Genomic DNA, 20,982 nt, shown 5'->3' with positions numbered 1-20,982 from the left:
TGAGCAGTTTGATTGTCATCCATCAGATCGTATAGCCTCGGCTGCGCTAGGACTTAGGTTGAAACGGGGTATAGACTAACTCCAATCTCTGACGTCACACCACTGCGGTGGCGCTGCTGTCGGTATTGGGCATGCGCACATGCTCCGCCTCGAGCCATGCATCTGCACATGCCTAGTACCGGCACCCAGTGTGGGCAAACGCGGTTTTGTTTGTAAACAGTGTGTTGGTCAATACTGAATCGACGCATCGATTTTGGGCTCGTGAAAATTGGCTGCTGGGCTGTGTATAACGTTTTCAGAGCATGCGCTGTAGCTCTATTTAGCGGTATATCGGACGCTGCGCGCACGCGTCCACGGCTCAGTGACTCGGCGTTTTTTGTCCCCAGATCAATGGGCGCTGGAAAGGTCCATACTTCTTGTCAGCTCAAGGCCAGACGCAGCCGACGAGGTATTGGGACCCATTATCGAGCCGCGTCGCACGTGGTTCGGGGTTCGATTCCCACTGAGCCACTTGAACCACTCTCGCTCGTTACAAATAAATACGCCAAATTATGGGCACGTACGATTAATTATGACTATACGAATGCATACTTTTTAGATGCCTATGCCTCGCTAGAGCTCTGTACGCTTTATGTCGCCTTCGCCCGTGTTAAACGGTTTTTCCTCACGCTCGAGCGTTGCACTTTCCACTAGAAATCCAGCCCGTAAACACACTCTGTGTTAAAGTGCCGTTCTAGACGTTTTCAGCATGCTTATACGGCGCGCAAGCTTGCTCGCTCTTTGCTCGCTTGGTGCGTTTGTTTGCCATCTTGGTATCTCTTTTTTTTTCTTTTTTTTTTTACAGCGAAGCTGTGTATGGCTAGGGTACCATGCATTTTTAGTATCCGTATTAAAAAAACAAAAGTCAAAAATTGCATGTAAAAGCGCTCCATTGTTTGGAAATGCATATACGCCTCGCCACCTCGATATCCATTTTGATAAGGAAAGACGTCGAAGCGTGTGATAATGGAGATAAATCCGAGAACAACGGGCCTTCTCCCGCTCGAGTCGGGTGACGTCACTGCTTCACATATACAAAAGCAGCAGTTGCCGAGCAGGACATTCCATTCTGTGTTGCAGCTGCTATGGGAAGGCCACGTATAGTTAGGACTCCCGCAGAGCAATGTGCCTATGACGAGCGCCATCGGTCATGTATATATTTAACTTTATCGAAGACTCTCACCAAAGTTTTAATGGAACCTATTAGTGTATATCATAGTTATCCCAAAGCAATCATCACTACCGTTTCAAAATATAAATATTAATAATAGTATCTTTATTTCCATCAATCTTGATGGGGGAGCCCGAGGAAAAAAGCTGCGATAGGCAGCTTCACTGGTCCTCGGTCCCCTTACAGTGGTTAACGACAAGCATCGAGAAACAAAGATGAAAATCACATCAAGTAGCAGCAGAAGGTATTGTTAACAGAAAAACAAAACAAAAAACGGTTTATGAAAATAATGCATCATGTACAAAATATCCACGTAAGTCTATGAAAGTCAAGTTTTCAAGGGAAACATTATTACTGCAAAAATTATTTAACACATTTGGAAGAGTAAATTGAAGCATCTGAGAGCCAAAGTTCGTTCGCTGAGTAACCATCTTCCACTTCTCCGCGTGACGAGTAGAATACACTGGTAAATCTTCCTACAACAATGCAAAATTTTGTAAGAAACATGTGCCCTTTATTCTTTCACTCTTAAAACTGGTACAAAGTCGATATAAATACAATTTGTGAATATCAATTATCCTATAGGTTTTAAATAATTCAGTAGTGTGAAAATCAAAAGCTACATTACCTATACCTCTTAATATTCTCTTTTGTAGTATGAACAGTTTTTCAATATTAGTTAACGTTGATGTACCCCAACCGAGGTACCAGTAGGCTAAGTGGGAGTGAAACAAGGAGTTATAGATCAAGACTTTCTCATTTGTTGGCAACATGTAACGGTAGCGATTCACAATTCTGCCACGCGAGCTGGTCTTGGAATAATCTAGTTTATATGGCTATCCCGGGACATATGTTCATTAAAAATACTCCGAGAGTTTTAAAACAACTGACTATTTCAATTCGAGACGAATTAAAGCGGAGAAGCTTAGACACCACCACAGGTTTATTTTTTGGACGAAAAATAACAGCTTTTGTTTTACTACTATTTACTGTCAACGAGTTACTATCACCCCAAGATGTAATTCTAGACAAAGTTAAGTTAGCCATATCGATTAGCTCATCAGCGGTTTCGGAGGAAAAAAATATGCTCGCACCATCAGCATACATTACAAATTTTGCCTCCTTATTGACGTTAATTATATCATTTATGTACATGTTAAAAAAGAATGGCCCTAGTACACTACCCTGTGGAACACCTGAAGTAATAGGCTTAATAGTGGAGGTATTACCATTGGTGGATACATATTGCTATCGATGCCCTAGATAAGATTGCAGAAGTAATAGCGCCTGCCCACGGATACCGTAAACTTCAAGCTTTTTTAAATAGGACCTTATGACTAATACAATCGGACGCCTTGGTAAAGTCTAAAAACACCCCGAGAACCAAGTTTTTCTTTTCATAGTTTTTTTTAATATAAATTCTTCTTGACAAAGTAAGGCTGTTTCAGTTGAGCAATTATTTCTAAAACCAAACTGCGAGGAAGTAACAAGGTCATTTTTATTTAAAAAGTCTACCAAACGGCGATGAATTACTTTTTTCTAACGCTTTAGAAAAAACGGGCAGCATAGAAATGGGCCTGTAGTTCCCAAACTCATTCTTATCACCTTTTTGTGCAGAACGGTTACTTTCGCTACTCGCATCCTTCTTGGAAATACACCAGACGCTAAAGAGAGATTAAAAATATGATTTAAAACGGGGGAAATTATATCAACAACATACTTAATTGGACGTATCTGCATACCATCAGCGTCGCAGCTACTACTACTTTTCAAGTGCATAATCACGTTAATTATTTCTGAGGCAGTAGTTGGTTCTAAAAAAATTTAGCTACAGTTTCTATGACACATGTATCTGCAAGCGTCGGTACCACCGGTATGAACGGCTATATTTACAATATGGTCGTTAAACAGATTGGACAGCTGTTCGCCGGTTAATGCAACTCTGCTATGCACTAACGTTTCAATGGCAGTTGACCAAGGAGCACCTTTCACCAAAGAACCTGTGTTTCCACATTATGTCAGTGCGTCCATTCGCGGAAGAAAAAATAGAGGAGTAATAACCTTTTTTTTGCATTTCTTAGCTCTTTCGTTAACCAGTTACGATAGGTTTTGAATGTTTTAAGTGCATCGGGGTCGCCTGTTTTAAGAAAGCGTTTATAAAGTATGTCTTTCTTACGAATTTTACGAACTAAATCGAAGGTTACCCACGGTTTACGGATCTTTTTTTTATATATTCGTAATTTTATATGGAAGGTGATGCTTATATAGCTTAAGAATTTGCTCAAGAAATACGTTATAAGCACCATCGGCAGTATATTCGAAAAGAATTGTATTCCAAATGGTAGATACGATGTCCCGTCTAAAGGCCTCGGGGCTGTTCATATATGTATTTTGGAAAACAATTGGCTGATTCTCTACCGCCTTTCGGGACACATGAATTTGAACGCATAGAAATATTGGAAGATGGTCACTCAGGTTACAACTAAGTACTCCGCTCTTAATCTGATCTATATAAAAGTTCGTAATAAATAAGTCTAAAACAGTTGGGGAGTGTAAAGTGACTCTTGTGGGGTTTGTAATTGTATTGACACACCCATTCATACTAATAAGAGTCTCCATTTCTCTCTGCGAGACACTGTCCGAAAACATGTCGATATTGAAATCACCGCCGCAAATAACGTTATATTGATTTTCATTTACATACTCCAAACATATTTCAAAAAATTCAAAAAAGGCAGAAACATTACCATCTGGTGGGCGGTAGAAAACAGCAAAAATATTCTGATTATATCGTAAACATAATACCTCGACATCTTTCGTGATAAATGAATAGTCACTCAAAAGATTACAACCGATACCGTCTTTAACCAGAACAGCCAATCCTCCCCCGCGTTTCGAAGTGCGATTTAAAACAAACGTGTCATATGACGGTACGCGGAAAACATCTAAATTATCAGTATACCAGGTCTCGGTAAACATGACCATATCAAAGAGAGCACCAAACTGATCGAAGAGTAATTCAAGGTCGGTCGTTTTATTCACTGCTGACTGCATATTTGAACAAAAGCACTTTGAATGAGAATTGCATTCTAGATCAAGTTTGCGCTTTAGTTCATTCGGAAGTAATGGAGTTGCAGTTTCCATAAAAACAAAATAGAAACAAGTTTAAAAGCAATTCGAAAAGAAAGACAGCACTACTTATTCTAGCCCTCAACAGATCGTCTTCGCTTCTTACGACAAAAGCACGTTCGCGATCTTGTTTTCGTACTAGAACGCTTCCGTTTCGATGCCAGACATAACGAAAACCAGTCCTTTTGGCCCACTCTTTTGCCGCCAAAAAGAGCGCTCAGTTTTTCTTCGTCATGTTTTCCACGGTAAAAACTTTATGCTCTGTCCCCAACAATTTTTTTTTCTGTTATTCAGCCACTACTCCCTCGTGGCTTGCCTGGTGAACCGGACAATTACACCAGGCACATTGTCGGCCTTTCCGGGTAATCTGTGAAGGGCAACGATATCACCCTCCGATAGCGGTGGAAGTTGCAGTCTAGACGCTACGTGATTTATCTTGTCAAGCAAGTTCTCGTTCTCCGTTCTAGCGACGCCGTGAACCTCCAGATTTAACTTCCTGCTTTGCCACTCAAGATTGTTCACTTCTCGCCTCAATCGGTCGATTTCGTTAGCCTCACTCACTTTTTCCACAGCTTCCGGGCGCTTACTCAGTTCTTTGATTTCTTTATCATGCTGAGCCTGACTTTATAGGACGTCATCGTACTTGTCAGAAACTTCTTGAATTTTTTTTTTCAATGCTGTCTATGGTCGCTTTTACGGGTATTAGGCCGTCTAGCTTGAGGTTGATATCCACAAGCAAGCTTGCTACATCAAGCTTGACTGGCTGGCTCCCGTTTGTCCTCCCCGGTTTGCAAGCAGAGCACCGCCAGGCCTCTTTGTAACTCTCACCTTTTGACCTAAAGGTTGTCTCAGCCACACCAGAACAGTCACCTAAGTGAAAAGAATCGCCACATTCCGAGCAAGATAGAACAGTTTCATTGTCGCGGAAGGCTATACCACAGCCGGAACAACCATCAGCTTCGTCGTTGGACATATTAGTCGCAAGCAACAATTCAAGACAAGTTGGTATTTGGCAGCAGCAGCAGCAGCAGCAGCGGCGGTGGCAATCACCTACAGAAACTAAAAATAAAAAAATACGAAACTAACCTGAAAGCAGCACAGGCAAGAGTTAGCCGTCAGCGTGCTACCATCGCCGCAGCCGCTGCCAAAGTGGCGCCTGCCAAAGTGGAAATGACTAGCTTACGCAAAGCCAAAGCTGGAGCAATTAACAAACATGACTTCAAAACCTTTTGTGATATCTGAGTAATCCTCGAAAAATGAATGCAACGAAAATATGCTAAATTGAATACAGTTGTGCTGCTTGTGTGTTTCGACAAGACAAAGACTGACCGCAGCCAAAACACTACGATCCGATAGCCAATCAAAACAGCACCAAATATGAAAGTTATGCGCCGTATACGTCTTGGTGCGTTCGCTTTCATCGGCTACACCATTCACCCGCAGTAAACAAACCGTAACCTAAGTTTTTTTGGTTTTTTTTCTGCGTGGTTGGTTTACACGTTGTCAGCAAGCGCACAACGATGACGAGAGCCGTGCCGATGCACTTATGGAGCCGCCTGATTTGCTATACGTCGGATCCTAAACAGCGTCGCGGTTGCGCTCAGATTTGGTGCGAAAGGAAGTATCGCCCAGTGTCTCTGAGGTGTATCATGCAATGCCGAGCGCACGTTCGTCTGCTTCCTTTGCAGAAGTTGTGGTAACGTCAAAACGCCGGGCTCTGATTGGCTATGATTGAAGGATAGTGGGTATAGAATCCAATGCAAGCTGTCTCAAGGTCTACCCACTATCCTTCCATGAAGCTCGCGACGTTCTGACTTCACCACAAGCCTTGCAAAAGTAGCTGACGAAATTGCGTTCCGCATAAAAGATACACGACCGCACACCGCGGTATACGATGGTCATCCAGATCGAAACAAGGAAAGGGTAGGGGTAGAAGAACCCGCAGAATTTCTGGGATTCTGCCAGATAGCGCGAGATTTCGCTCCGCGTTATCGGCACGTTTTTTGTTAAAAAACAAAACAAAGAACCGTGTTTTTTTTTCTTCACTAAAAATAAATTGCGCATAGCCAAAGTCTCAATCTTTCAGCAGAAATTCAACGCACGCGATTAGAACAAGACGGCAAAAAGGATAAAGAACTTGCCACTATTCGTTAAAAAAAAAATTAAGGTGATCTTCAGAAACCTCTAATGAGGAAAATTGCGGCCAACGGAGCCAACGAATTCGCGGAAAAACACGACGTCCGCTACAAAAAAAAAAAAAGAAATCTCTTTTATTTTTTCGATGAAAATTGCCGAAAATCGCTAATAGCTTTTTGAATCAAATTAACCCTCACGTTGGCAGAAACTGGGCGCTTCGACGATGTGTATGGTTTAACTTTGCGGTGAGAAAAATGCGGTTCTCTCTTCTCTCGAACACCCGTCACTACGAGTGTATATATTTTATTGTTTAATTAGCACGCGTCTAGTGTATTGCGGTTCAAAAAAGGAACAAAGAGAAGTGGCAAAACATTAAGATAATCTAAATCGGCGAGATCGCCGACCGATGCGATTGGCCAACGCCGCGCTTGACCTTGACGCTGACCAATCCCAACGCGACGCTGGGCCAATCCCAGCGGTCGGCGATCCTGGCAGTTTCTCGCCGAGTGTCAAACTTTGAACCCCAGCTACGGTGGCAGTGAAGCATCTATTCATGACTGTATATTTATAGCCGCATCGATACAACTGGCACCAGAGCACTTGACCGTGCCTTCTGACATCGAGCTGAAGCGCTTTTCTGCTATTTTTCTTTTAGTCGTAGAGCTGATAACATGCACAGTGGCGTGTGCAAAAATTGCCATCTGGCATGGCAGCCCATAACTTATACGAGGTTAACTTTCCTGACGTATTTGTAGACGCGCGCGCCTCTCGAGGTGTTGGCCTATCCTTCATTGACGACGAAATGTTTCGGTGGTGCGTACTTTTAAGGTTCTGCTGGTAGCTATAACCGCGACGTCACGACTAGGCTTACCAGTTGCAAACAACGAAGTCGACGATGTGTGTTAGAAGCACAGAGAAAGCTTAGAGCGACAAAGCTTTTAAACCAGCACACTCCAAAATGACAGTTTGGTATTACTCTTTTTTTTTGTTATTATTTTCGTCGATGAAACACTTCGTGTGGGACTGTGCAGGGGTCACGCAGCACACATACCGTAGAGTTATTATAATATACGCTAGAGGTTCAACTGGCGCCAGTCTCTATGCGACTTCCGTAACGCAAATTGAAGCAGACAGCAACCAGTCTACTTTTGCGGTGCTCCCGTGCATTCCTATGGGAAAACGCGCGTGGATTTCGTCTCTTCGCCGGAAAATAACACGAAACACTTTGGTTATTTGGGTCGTACCGAATAGTATGTACCTTGATTAACATTGTAAAAGTGTAATTGCTTTAGTTAGCGCATTTTTCTTCATCAGTGACCGATGTTTAACTTCGCTACATTTCAGTCCCAAACGGGTGTTCCGCAGCAGGTGCGTAAAACCAAGCGACGATTCAAAGCAAAAAAACAATCGAAAGAGAATATGGAGTGTGTTCAAGGTTCACCAGAATTCCGGTGACGCTTATAAATTGCTAATATGCCAGTCCTCTCACTATATAAAAATGAACCCGTTGTGCATGGGCGGATAAAAACATTCAAAACGTAAGCAGTAAAGTACGTGGGCTGTGAAAGGTGTTTCTTCCTATGGTTTTCTCTGCTGGGCACCTTTAAGCCTGCATCCAGACACCTGTTTTCAAAAAATTTTGAGCGCGCAGGTGAAATTTTGAACGTAGAGCAAGCGTCTTCCCGCAAGCAGAAATAATAAAGCGGTACTTACTTATTTAAAATCGGAATATATTACGTGGCCTTCAATTTATTTTGATCGTACATGCACTGGCAGTTGCTGATCCAGTGTTACTGCGTACTTCTTGCCGTCTCTCTTGGCTTTCCAGATTTCCTTCGTTCGTTAGGCACGTATCTCTCATGCTGAAAAGTGCCGACGTCGTGTTCGAACTAACAGTGTCCGACAGTGCACATAAATGCACGCACGAAGCCGTTTCAGCACCGTTTTTAATGCAACGAATTTGAAAAAAAAAACGCAGTAACTGATCAATTATTTTGTCCGCCTGACTGAGAAATGTTCCAAGCTACCTAGTACGTACGAATTATTCGGTATATTTGCTTTAATGATCGAGCGCAGGGAGAAAATGTATTCACTTTTTCTAATAGAAATGCATTACCGGAAGTCCATTTTTGACTGGTTGCTGTCTGCTACAATTTGCGTCAGCACACTAGCGCCACTTGAACCTCTAGCGCACATTGTAATAACTCTATGACACAGACGAAGTACCCAGCAAGCTCCCGTGAAGGGGTATTCACACGAGGGAGAAATCCCGGGGATTTCTGCCCGGCACGCGCATCCCACGATGAAAATGTCAGGCTTTGCGATGTTTTCATCGCCTCGCGTTTTCATCTTGTGATACGCGCGTGCCGGGGAGAAATCCCCGGGATTTCTCCCTCGTGTGAATGAGGCAAGACCGGCGTTCGAAATCGGTTCGTCTCCGTTTTCTGCACGTGGGCAGGTGCTGGCGGATAGCGTGCCACAATGCCGCAAGTACGGGAGCTCGAGGTGGCTGCTTTAAAGCGCTCTTCCGCAGAACGAGAGCTCACGCTAGAAATTCGTGTCTAAAAGTCAGGAGCGCAAGCTAGCTCGTGCTTGTAACTTTGGCTACGTCTCAGCTTAAGGGTGAACGGAGTACTAGCGGCGAGGTGTTTCGTGGCGCTCTCGTTTGGTTAACTTTCGTGACGTCATTACCTTGTGAACAAGTTCGATGGTGTTTTTAATGGGCATGGTGGAAGCCTGAAATCATAGCATTCTCAAACCAGCACTGCCAACACCGTCGAAATCGAAGTTCTTACATTACCCTTATTTCCGTCGATGAGACATCCTTTGCTGACGTCATAGTCAGCATTCGGCCAATTGTGATGGGCCGAACACAGCGACGCTTTCGTTCGCTCACGTCGCCAATAGCGTTACCGGCTCAATACCTCCATAAAGAACGAAAAGTGGTTTTTGAACGACGCTTTTTTTTTTTTTTGTACCGACTTTGGGTGTATTGTTTGTTTATCATGAACAACCCTATATAATACTTTTCCTGGCAAGTAATCTGCATCCAACGTTCCACCGACTACGCAGCTTCTGTCCATTGGGCGGGCTGATATAAAGTCCCTCGATGTGTTCGCGTTTGTCTTGCAAGTATCGTCAAATGCGCCAGTGCACAAAGCCTCGGTTTCGAGATCGAGCGGCCCTTGGAAGTATATAGTGGCGCAGCACAGAAGGGAGCGGCCCTTGAAAGTGAATGGCGGCGGAGTACCCGCTCCTGGCACGTGTCTTGCGCATTCATTCAACGATGGTTTGCGGTACTTGTAAAAACGCCTTCATCAGAGGGCTTTGGGCTAACATAAAGTTCCTGTATAGACTCTCTACGGGAGCTAGAATTGCGCGTCTGTTTTCCACGTGCCGTCACTCCGCTATTCGCCCAGATCGGTCGCGTGAGGAGCAAAGAATCCTGCGCCGTGCAGGAAGGTCTCATCGCCGACGTTGCACGCGCCCCGGCGTATGTTCCTCTGTTTTGCCTCCTTCGCCTTCTTTCCTGTGTTTTTCTTTTCTTTTTTTATGGGTGTTGGCGCACGCAGCGCCGCTATTCGACAAATTCAGTCACGTGACCGGTCGCAATCGACGGAGTTTGGCTCCTACACGAGCGAGAAGTGGCTTTCCCGCTTAACTTCGGATTTCAAAATGGCTGAACGCGCAACTCTGACTCCCGTAGGGAGCCTGTACAGGAACTATATTTAGGCGCATAGTGCATTGCGAGCGCCACCAAGCGCACACGCCACGAAAGGGCGCTAGGCGTTTTGGGAACCTTGTTAACTGACTTTGATTATAGTGACGTTGGCAAGACCAGTCGTACGAAGCCTGGATCCCACCCTAGCCTCGAGCACTTTCACAGGAAACAAATCCTCGACTTTCATATCAGTTTCACGCGCTCGTCAGTGAACCCTGCGCACATTTAGGCAGCTCTCCCCTCCTCCTACATTGCTTACCCCCAGCCCCATCACAATTGAATGATTTGGTTTTTCATGAGGTTGCGATGTGTAACTTTTTAGTCAATAAATATGTTCGAAAAAAGACAGCCAATTTAATGTCGCTTAAAGGGGTATTCACACGAGGGAGAAATCCCGGGGATTTCTCCCCGGCATGCGCATCCCACGACGGAAACGTCAGGCTTTGCGACGTGCAAAACCTCGTGCTTTCATCTCGTGATGCGCGCGTGCCGGGGAGAAATCCCCGGGATTTCTCCCTCGTGTGAATACCCCTTAAGACATCATAATGAGCGTTTTACGAGTCGTGGGAGGGTGACCAAGACGACGTTTTTGGTCACGCACGTCGCCATCATAGCGTTTTCGGGCACGTGATTTTTTTTTTAAGTCTTTATTTTAAACGCCAAAATAAAGCGGCAGAAAATTTAAAAAAAAGTCAGTTTTGCTTATTTTATTTTTTGGACTTACACACTTAGTACTTCGTTTCACGATAACTATCCTGGGTTCAATCAGTGTTGTACAGGTTCCTCAAAAAAAGGAACGAAAGCTTGTTCCTCGCTCCTTCTGATTTTTGGAACGCGTTCCCGTGAAAAGTTCCATTTGTGAAAAAGGAACTCGTTCCGGTTACAGTTTAAAAAATGGAACGTACCGCTATATATACGTTACATTTGTATTTTGGTGATTACCATATTCAATTGGAAGAAACAGAGTTGTTTTTGTTGTTCTTTAATCTATGTCATCAAATGGCAATATACGAATTTGAATGCCGTGATGGAAGGACAGGAGAAGAAGACAAGCGGAGCAAGATTTCATTTGTTGATATATTCACGTTTAAAAATCTCAGCTTTGGGTCATATTCATCCTCGTGGTGGGCTATTCAGACCAGCCAAATGTACTGTTGCACGGGTGTTTGACAGCAATCTCACACGTTTCAATCTAACAAAGTTCCTTGTTCGAACTTAACAAGTTAACAACACTTGCTTCTCGGTGCTTCTGTCCGCAAGACAAGCAAGTGGAGAAGAGGGTGGGGTTTTTGGGAGGACAGTCTTGAAATCTGCCAGTTCTTCGTGAAGGTTAGATTCGTTGTTTTGTTTTAAGGTTGGGGACAACGGGAGAATGAATAGAGGTTAATTTTTGTGTGTACTTTAAGTGAACAATGTTCAGGATACAAGGTGGCGTTTGATGTCTGGTCACCTGTAGTTCTGTTCTCACTGTAGGTTACTTTCTGAAAATTCAGTGATGGCTGTAGTCTTCGTTGGATTTCTGGTGTATGAGGATTCGTCAAAGAAAGTAACTGAGTTTGAGACGTCCCTCTTTCTGCGTCTTTTGTTTTGATTAAACGTTTTGGTTTTTTTTGTACTGCAGTCTCGGCCACTGAAAAAAATGTATCGATGTCCATTAGCTTTTCTGCACCCAGCTGTTACCAAGAGAAAACCTCAGAAAATAAACTCTAAAGTGCCATTCACACACTTGCAACCAAGTACGAGCGAGAGAGACAAGACCAGTCGTTTTAGGACCAGCTCCACAGCAGCGCCTTCGGCCCTAAGTCGTCGCAACAAGCTAAAAAACCGGTCTTGTCTCGGTCGGTCTGACTCAGTTGCAAGTGTGTGAACGGGCCTTAAAGTGCCATTCACATTCTTGCAACCGAGTACGACTCAGCGAGATAATACCGGTTTTTAAGCCTCTTACGACGACGTAGAACCAGACGCACTGCTCCGGAGCACGTCCTTCGCCGTCATAAGTTGCTTAAAAACAGCTCTTGTCTCTCACGGTCGTACGCGGTTGCACAAGTGCGCCTTAAGATAAGTAACAAAACAGTTAGCGAGACCCTGCTTTTCGTAATATTGTTTTAAAATTTTAGAATCTCCCTTTTAGAAATAAATTAAAAATTACCCCCTGGACGGAAAAAAAAGGAACGCCGTTCTTTCTTACGTCCCAGTAAAAAAGTAACGCGTTCCCGTTCCAGTTCCACTGATGCAAAATGGAACGGCGGCGTTCCTTCCTTCCTCCGAAAAGGAACGCGTTCCAGGAACGCAACGCGTTCCAGGAACGCAGCTCCTTAGAACGCTGTTCCGTACAACACTGGGTTCAATCCTCACCCCTGCCCATTTCGATCTAGATGAGCATCGTACCGGCGTGCGGTCGTGTATCGCTATTGCGTGATGCACGTGAATGACCCCAGGCTAGCGGTTGTACTGCACTAGCTAAATTGCTCATCTACAGCTGGGAGACTCGTCGCCCGTTGAGGCAGATAAAGTTTTAGGCTGTATAAATATACACACAACCCATTTTTTTTTTTCACGATAATTTGGCAAATTGTGGAGGGTACGGGTTTCTCGATCCACTAATGGTGCCGGAGCAAGGCACGTGATAACACTCCCTCGCTCCGACACTCTTATTGAGTGGCGGGGCCCCCTTCACAGTTCGCCGAGTTATTGTGAAACGGAGTAGTATAATAGCTTGAAGCCGAGTAAATTGCCAGGCGGGAGTGGCTGAATGTATATGAAAACCTCGAGGGGGAAAGAGGTTGCGTGAGCACAACTTGAACTTACGCAAACAATGTTCTTTACGGCCTTTACCAGTCCTTTTTTTCTGGTCGATGAATACCTAAATACAAATTTTAGATAGAAACAGGACGCATATGGTATAATATTAATTTGTATGTTTTTATAGTCAGAGTAGCATGTGCCAAAGTTCCGTAACTGTGAGATCCATATGCTTTTCAATATATCTTGATCACGTGCCGCCTTGACCACCAAAATAAGACTAAATAATTGCGCTAGATGGTGTGAATAAAAGTGTTTCGTTTCTGACTCATACTGGATTGTCAATTGACTTCAGAGATAAGCTCCAGAGATAAGCTCCAGAGATAAGCTCACCAGAGATAAGCTCACAGAAAAACTGTCCGATGGGGAAAAAAGCTCACCTAGAATCTAAGAATCGAGCTTAAGTGAAATCTGTTCACTCAACTGAAATTTGCTCGGATGCCTTATGCGCGTGCGGTCATTCTGCACTTCACTAGCAGAATTTATTTTGAAAATAACTTCCTAAAACACGTCAGACGTTGCCCGAGAAAAAAAAAAATTTCAATAGAAAGCTAATTTCAAACAAAATAATGGGGGAAATACAACCAGTGTTGAGGGCTGCAGCTTCAATAGTTTCTAGATATTAAACCAGTTCTGGATATTTAAACCAGTTTAGAAAACTGGTTTAAATTCTTACCACATTCAAACGGGGGAAAAAAAGGTCGTATTTCCTCTATCCCGGCTACATCAGAATGAAATATGGTAGCACTCACGCTCAATGGGTTGAAATAAAATCGGAACTTGGGCTGCAGTCACGGTCGAGAATGACGATCAAAATAAATTAAATCGTGATCTAATTAAGACCGGTTTTACTAGGATGATTTAATTCAAACCTGTACGGCAAATATTATCCCTAACGTGTTTTTGCGCATTTACCATTTGTTTGTCATTCGATGCTTAAAATATGCGCTCATGTTTTGTATTTAAATCAAGGATTCATCACACAAGAAATATCTATAAAGGACCGAACACGAGCGAAAAGCAGTGGGCGCGTTAAGTAAACGCGCTGGAGCGCGCTCCAGCGGTCAGAGTCCACTCCAGCTAAACTGAACGACATTGTCTCATTTCCGGCGCACGGTGGCTGAGCGCGCTCCGCGAGCTAAGTCGTCGAAGGTGGTACGCGAGGGCTCGAACAGGTCGGTTTCCGGAAACATGACTGCGTTTCAGCTCACGCAGCCAGTCTCGCGGAGCTCTCGCGCGTCTCGCGTTCTATACTCGCGCCTGCTTGGATACTTCGACGGCGAACATATGGCAGCTCGTGCGGTCGTTCGTCATCGCGGGAAATAGAAATAAAAAAATGCTGATGTACACAGGTATGCATATACATCCTTCAAAAGCTTGTCAAAGTTTTTTATGTGCCGTACCGCAATTTCGGGATCAGGCGTGCAGATGAATTCGGCCATACAGCCGTCATTCTTTGAGGTTTTTGGGAATTCAGAAGACGTTCGGCGTACCTTTAATCGCCGCACAACAGCGTGCGGCACGAATTCAAGCTCTTGGTGTTGCTGCAGTCTCCGAGCACTTATTTTATCAAAGTAGTCGAACAAACACTTAACGATTTTCGACGTGACGGGAGCCGTGTTTAAGCGCTCGCCGAAAAGCCGGAACCGGAAACGTTAAAAGTAGGCTTCAGATGACGCCTCGATACGAAAAAAAGTGCTGTCGTTAAGCTACGCTCCGAACACGCGCGCTCGAGCGCAGATGTCCGGAGTCTGGAGCTCACTAACTTAACGCGCCCGGTGGTCTTTGGAGAAAATCGATGCATTGAGCTTTATTTCTATCTCCGACTTTAATCTCCACTTACGTCACATATTTTCGGAATCAAATCAGAACGGAAAAAATAGGAACAAAAACTGGGAAAGAAATTTCGCATCGCAAAAAAATCAGATTTCGAAAAGAAAAAAAGCCAATACAGCTTTTTCGCTAACAAAAACTAAGCTATTTTTGTTCTAGTATGGAGGTTTTTTTCTGAGCGAAACGTTGTTAAAATTGCGGTAATTCTTTTGTAACGCATTGTTTTCATTGATCGAAAGATTTCTTCAAAAAACTTGCCGTGTTTAAAAAGGCATATAGTTATACATAATCAATATTTTCTAGCTACAGTGAGATAAGTCTGACTTCAATCAAATCTAACTTATTATAAAAAACATTGATTTCTTAAATATATATATATATATATTAGTTTGCTTACAGCAGAGCGATTTGATGTGAAGTGTGTACATTGTCAACATAAACGAACGATGGGCTTTTTTATGCCCGTGTCCCTCTAGAGCGACAGACAGGAACAAAAGACAGTGACAAGCCTTAAACCCATGCAGCATGCTAGCGATGGTACCTTTGGCAGGCGTTTAGTCGTTCGGTGCTCGTGAAGTAAGCACGAGCGTTTGCAAGTCTGCCGAAGATACCCTCGCGCGCATGATGCTCGTGTTTGAGCATAGCCTCCTTTATTCTACAAAGCCTCTCAAATCGCGAAAGACTCTGGTTTGAGGCTTGTCGCTGTCGTTTGTTTCTGTCTGTCGCTCTAGTGGAACACGGGCATTAGAGTGCAGCTCTTAGATACCCGTTTCCCGGTTGAGCGGCGACGCCGTCACCGTCGGCGTAACCGCGCGTTGCATTATGGAACTTCCCATAATGACGTCACGTGTGACGTCACGTGATGTCACACGTAACGCCACTGGACCCGAGAAGCAGGAGAGAAGAGGGGAGCCGGAAAGGAAAAAGGGAGCGGGAAGGGAGGAGGAGAAGGAGGAGGGGAAGGAGGGGCATACCCTGAACTCTGTTTCCTCCCCTCCTCCTCCTCAAGAGCTGCGCTCTAATTCGGAATTACAGAAAATTGTAAACGTCTTTTTTGTGGTCTCCGTTAAATCTGCTAGTGCGGTGCAAATGGACTTCTTCCAAAACCGACGCGCCCCATCGCGGCGAAATAGCACGCAGTGCCCTCTGGGAACTAGTTGGCCACTCAGTTTCGGTTTCGACTGAGCAGCTTCATCTCATGCTATCACGCCGCGACCGAACGCGCTGCTTGCGTTTTCGATTATCTGACTTTTGACGAACGTACAATACACATATTCTCGAGCGATACAAAACGAAGACCGGGGCACTTTCCTTTTATCCATAATAACCCTGAGACGAAGGAAAAATAAAAAAAAACGGACAGTACAACGAAGTCTCTACTGTCCGGTTTTTTTTATTTTTCCTTCGTCTCAGGGTTATTATGGATACCATTCACCAGCTCGCCTGTGTTTTTTACATTTCTTCGAACTTTCCTTGGTTCCCGAAACACCGGATATTGTGCGTGCGTATGCGAACGTAGTAAGTCGTGGCTTAGTCACCTCACCCCACGAGTGCATCTTTGAGCTCAATGTCAGTAATCCCGTTTAGTACCAGTGAACTACAACTGAAATTTGTTCGTCTGGAGCCTTACACGCATTTTGTTTGCCAAACGTCCGCTTCTCGTTACTTCATTGGGCGAAAAGCAAGCCGCATTCTCACAGGGTATCAACGTTGAGGCCAGTGTTTACGCGTGAACTTTTAAGGAAACGCAATAAATTCGACCTCACTACTTCACAAAAGTTCTTATGATGTCTTCCTCGTGTTATCATATATCTCCCACTAGAATTTTATGCTGATAGAAGAGTAACTTTTCGCAAACGCTGAGATCGGCTAGCTACGACGGAGGCCCTAACAAGTGTCCCCTACTCCTCGCTAAGCCTTTTTGGACGAGCTTTTACTGACGCCCGAGATCTGTGCCGGGAACGGTGTGTCTGAAATTATCTCGGCATACTCAGGCAGGAAGAAAGCAATCACATAACAAATATTATGGCCATTAGCAGCCGTCAAAGGCGCTTTGAATTCGTTCGAGCACTTGTCTGGAGAATGTCGCAACGTGCGCCGGACGGGCATGCATGAACCCCAATGCGTTGCGCATAGGGGTTCATGCCCGTCTGACGCACTACCGGCGAACGGTGCGACATTCTTCACACAAGTGCTCGACTTTTGCATTCTTAAAACGGCCTGTATGCGCGAATTCGCCTATGATTGCAGGATAACTTTATGCGCATACGCGATGTTGAATATTAGTGGAATGCAAGCGGGTGGGGACTTCACTTCATGCAGTGCTGCGGGTCAGTACAGATAAGAGATAAGTGTGTTAAAATTGAGCTTTTCAATGGCACCTCCGAGTTTTACCTCGCATACTCAGGCACATTAAGAAAAACAGTAATTGCAAAATGTAATATTTCGTCTATGGACACACGAAGCAAACTTCCTGATCAACAACACTAATGTAAAGGCGCAAGCTCGATGTAGGCATACTTATTGGTTGCTACAGCTTGTTGATTCGTACACAAGCAACATCCCCGAGCACCCGAGCTTCGCAGCGTCAAGACTCCCAGCACTGGCTCGTCCACATACCTCGATTGGAACGCTAACAGGAAGGCTCAATTACAAAAATACAACAAACATGTGTTAAGACAAGCTATACGTCTCGGGATTGTGCTAAAGCTTCGAGGTATGACCATTTAGGCTAGTTTAGAGACCACAAATGACGCTCTCGGGACCAGAAAATAATCTCTTGTCGACGTGTCGATCGAAACCGAAACCATGCCACCCTCCTCCCTGGCCAACTAGTTCCCAGAGTGCAACGCGCGCCGTGTTGCATGCAGGGCTTTATGGAAGTAGTCTATTCCTCATTCGGGCTACAAACTTACGCGATATAAGTTTGACCGCCGCTCAATCCCTTCTCTAATAAGTAAAACGCGAAAAATCGCTTCGCGGTAACTTTGTTGCACGATGTAGCACCTGCGTGAGAGGCCCCTAAAACCTTGGTAGCACTACTGCTATCAAATGATAACGACCACTTTACATAAAATTTTATTTGAAATGACGTTTTCTCCGGGTCTGTCAAAAAACTGGTTAATTTTTCTCATGACCCGCACAAACGTGGGTGAGCTTTTCTCTGGTGAGCTTATCTCCGGTGAGGTTTTCTTCGGGATTCAACAAATTGGCACCGATTTTCTGAACACGATTTGATAAGAGGAGCGTAGCCTGTAATACCACAAATTTTAAGTTTTCGAAAGAACCCTTTATGAAAATTGTGGTCGAATGCTTTCGTACAATCAATAAATACTCCCAGGACAACATTCGTACCTTTAATGTTACGTAGAATTAGTTATTTTAGTCTTCTAGCAAAGCAAGTTCCGGAGAGCGTTCTTTTTTTTTTTTTCTTCTAAACCTCAATTGTGATTCTGTAATTGAGTTATGTTTATCTATAAATATAATAAAACAATTATAAATATTTTTCTAAGCAGTTCAAAAAGACCAGAATTGATACAGACCTGTACATTGTTTATATAATCTGTATCCCCTTCTTTTATAAAGAACCACAACCTTAGCTACCTGCATTTGTGCGTGTGTGTGGATGTGGCCGTTTTTGAGCAATTATAAAAACTGTATGGCATATAACGGCCGATAATGTTCAGAACATGTACACTGGACGCATCTGTATACCATCGGCATCACAACTATGACGGGTGTTCACGGTACGGAATACTGACATAACCTTCCTTCCGTTACCCGATCTAAATAAACGGTATCCTCAGTGTTACGGTCGGTATAATGAAAAGCATCGGTTATGTTTAAATTCCATCTTAGATTTACAAAAAAAAAAAGTAAATAGATTAGAAAGGAAACAACCGGCAAATTCAATATTATTGTCCGGTATTTTTTCAATATTGATTTGTCTATATTTGAGATTTATAACTGAATTTATATTTTTCCACATCACGTCGGTGCGGTGCAATAACATATTGAACTATTTTAGGTAGTAGAAAGTTTTACATTTCTTCAATGCTTTGTTTAGGTAATTCCTGACCGCCTTGACAGTTTTTAACCTTTCTGGGACTTTTGTTTTTCTTATGAAAGTTTCAAATAGCGTGTTTTTTATTTGTATCTTAGCAAATAATTCTGCTATTCGTGGTATCGAGTTTTCCTCAAACGCCGTATTTATTGATAAGAAAAGTGCTTATCGTAAATAGGGTTGACAGTATGAATAAATACTTAATAAGCATGATTAGCGTCAGTTTGGTTTAAAACCCAAGCTCAGTCTGCGTGCTCATGCTCTCCCTGAAATGTTCGAGGCGGTCGGTAGCAATGCTTTAAACAAGAGTATGAATTTTAGGTAATATATGTTTACTAATATATGTATTTAAAAAAAAATAATGTGGTTTCTTATATTGCATGCCACCACACCTGACTTTATAATGTTTAGCGCAAAATTAGTAAACAATAAATCAACCGTGTCTGACGTAATAAAAATACGTATTGGCTGACATATGACATTCATGCAAACCGTTCATTTATAGAAGCATAAGAATATTGTTTTCGTTTTAGAGCGCAGCTCTTAGGCGCCCGTTTCCGGCTTGAGCGGCGTCGCCGTCGCCGTCGGCGTAACCGCGCGGCGCATTTGGGGTAAATTTCCTTGCTAAATTTATCGGAAATATTTCCCCGCTAAATTTAGCGGAAAAATTCCCCGTTGTAGCGGAAAAAAATTTCCCGCTAAATTTAGCAAAAAGTTTCACCGTTAAATTTAGCAAAAAATTTCACCGCTAAATTTAGCGAAAAAATTCACCGCTAAATTTAGCTGAAAAATTTCCCCGCTAAATTTAGCGAAAAAATTCCCCGCAACATAGCGGAAAATTTTTCCCCAAAATTTCGCGAAAAAAATCCCCCTAAATTTTGCGGAAAAATTCGCCGCTAAATCTAGTGGAAAAATTTTCTAAATGTGAGGCGAGCAGGAGAGGATGAGGGGCATAGCCTCCCCTGATACCCTTCCCCCCTCCTCCTCAAGAGCTGCTCTCTAATTCGGCGTTAGAAGAGATTGTAAACGTATTTATTTTTTTTTTTGTGCAATCACTTAATATGTCAACATTGATGACACTTTTCGAAATTACATCATACTTATTTGCTTCGGTAAACATAAGAGTCATACAGGAATTTACAGAATTTAAAAATATTTCCATCTGGGGGACGGTAGCACAAAAACACAACATCGAAGTTAATTTTTATCCAGAGCACTTTATCGGTCGAGGTGCAGTTTTCGCTCCAAATCGCATGCCTCATAGTTTTATATATTAACATGGCAACGCCACTTTTTCCCTGAGATAACCGGTTTATTGAGTGAGAGTTCTATTCAGGTAGTTTAAATCATCACCATTACATTTGTACCAAGTTTCAGATAACATGATTACGTCTAGGTGAACGTCAAGTGGAAAAGTTCTTCCAAACCAACATATTTAGATTCCACAGATCTTCTATTTAAATTAAAACACCTTTTAATTTAAAACACTTAAGAGAAAAGGTTTGTTCTTCAGCCAGACAATCTTTCGGTTGCTGCGGTAGTATGTTTTTGGTAATCACCATCTTACAGAAACGACAAAAAGTAACACGTACATTAGGCAGGAGAAGAGGGGTGAATTTTTCAATCTTCGTAGGATCATCGACATTTTTGACAATGAACGCTCTGTCACCGTCCTTTGCAGGAAAAAAGAAAAACTTTCCATTTCTGTTCTTAATGAACTGAAATATTTTCACACTCGCCCGGCTTTTGCAGCACGAAGTGGTTACCTGCTATGTCGAGACATGCTTTCCTGAATGCAGATCATTTCTCGAGTTGGGTTCTCAGCTCGTTCTTTTTTTGTTAGCCATTGATCTTAGATTTTCTGTTTTGCGAAGCGAACAATGACGAGTGGAACCTTTCTTGGTTTCAAAGGAATTAGGCGTGCCGACCCTCACTCCTGTTCAATGTGGACTGGTACACCGAGCTTAGTTCCAAGATAGTTCACTTTCTCGAGCAAGTTCTCGTTACTTGTTAGCGCAATACCGTAAAACTTCGAGTTTCGACAAATGCTTCTGCATCCAAGTTGGCTTATTTCGTTTTTCAGCTAGA

General features: G+C 43.3%; 1 protein-coding gene across 1 annotated transcript in view; it reads left to right on the top strand.

Annotated features, from left to right (window-relative positions):
• LOC8053006 overlaps positions 1-20,982 on the top strand; it is a 188,210-nt gene that overhangs the window by 69,793 nt on the left and 97,435 nt on the right. The gene's annotated exons all lie outside the window — the stretch shown is intronic.

The sequence above is a fragment of the Ixodes scapularis genome, unplaced genomic scaffold, assembly GCF_016920785.2.
Source record: "Ixodes scapularis isolate PalLabHiFi unplaced genomic scaffold, ASM1692078v2 PGA_scaffold1__304_contigs__length_218370807, whole genome shotgun sequence".
NCBI lineage: Eukaryota > Metazoa > Arthropoda > Arachnida > Ixodida > Ixodidae > Ixodes > Ixodes scapularis.
The sequence above is the reverse complement of the archived record's forward strand: the minus strand, read 5'-3'. Positions and strand labels throughout refer to the sequence as shown.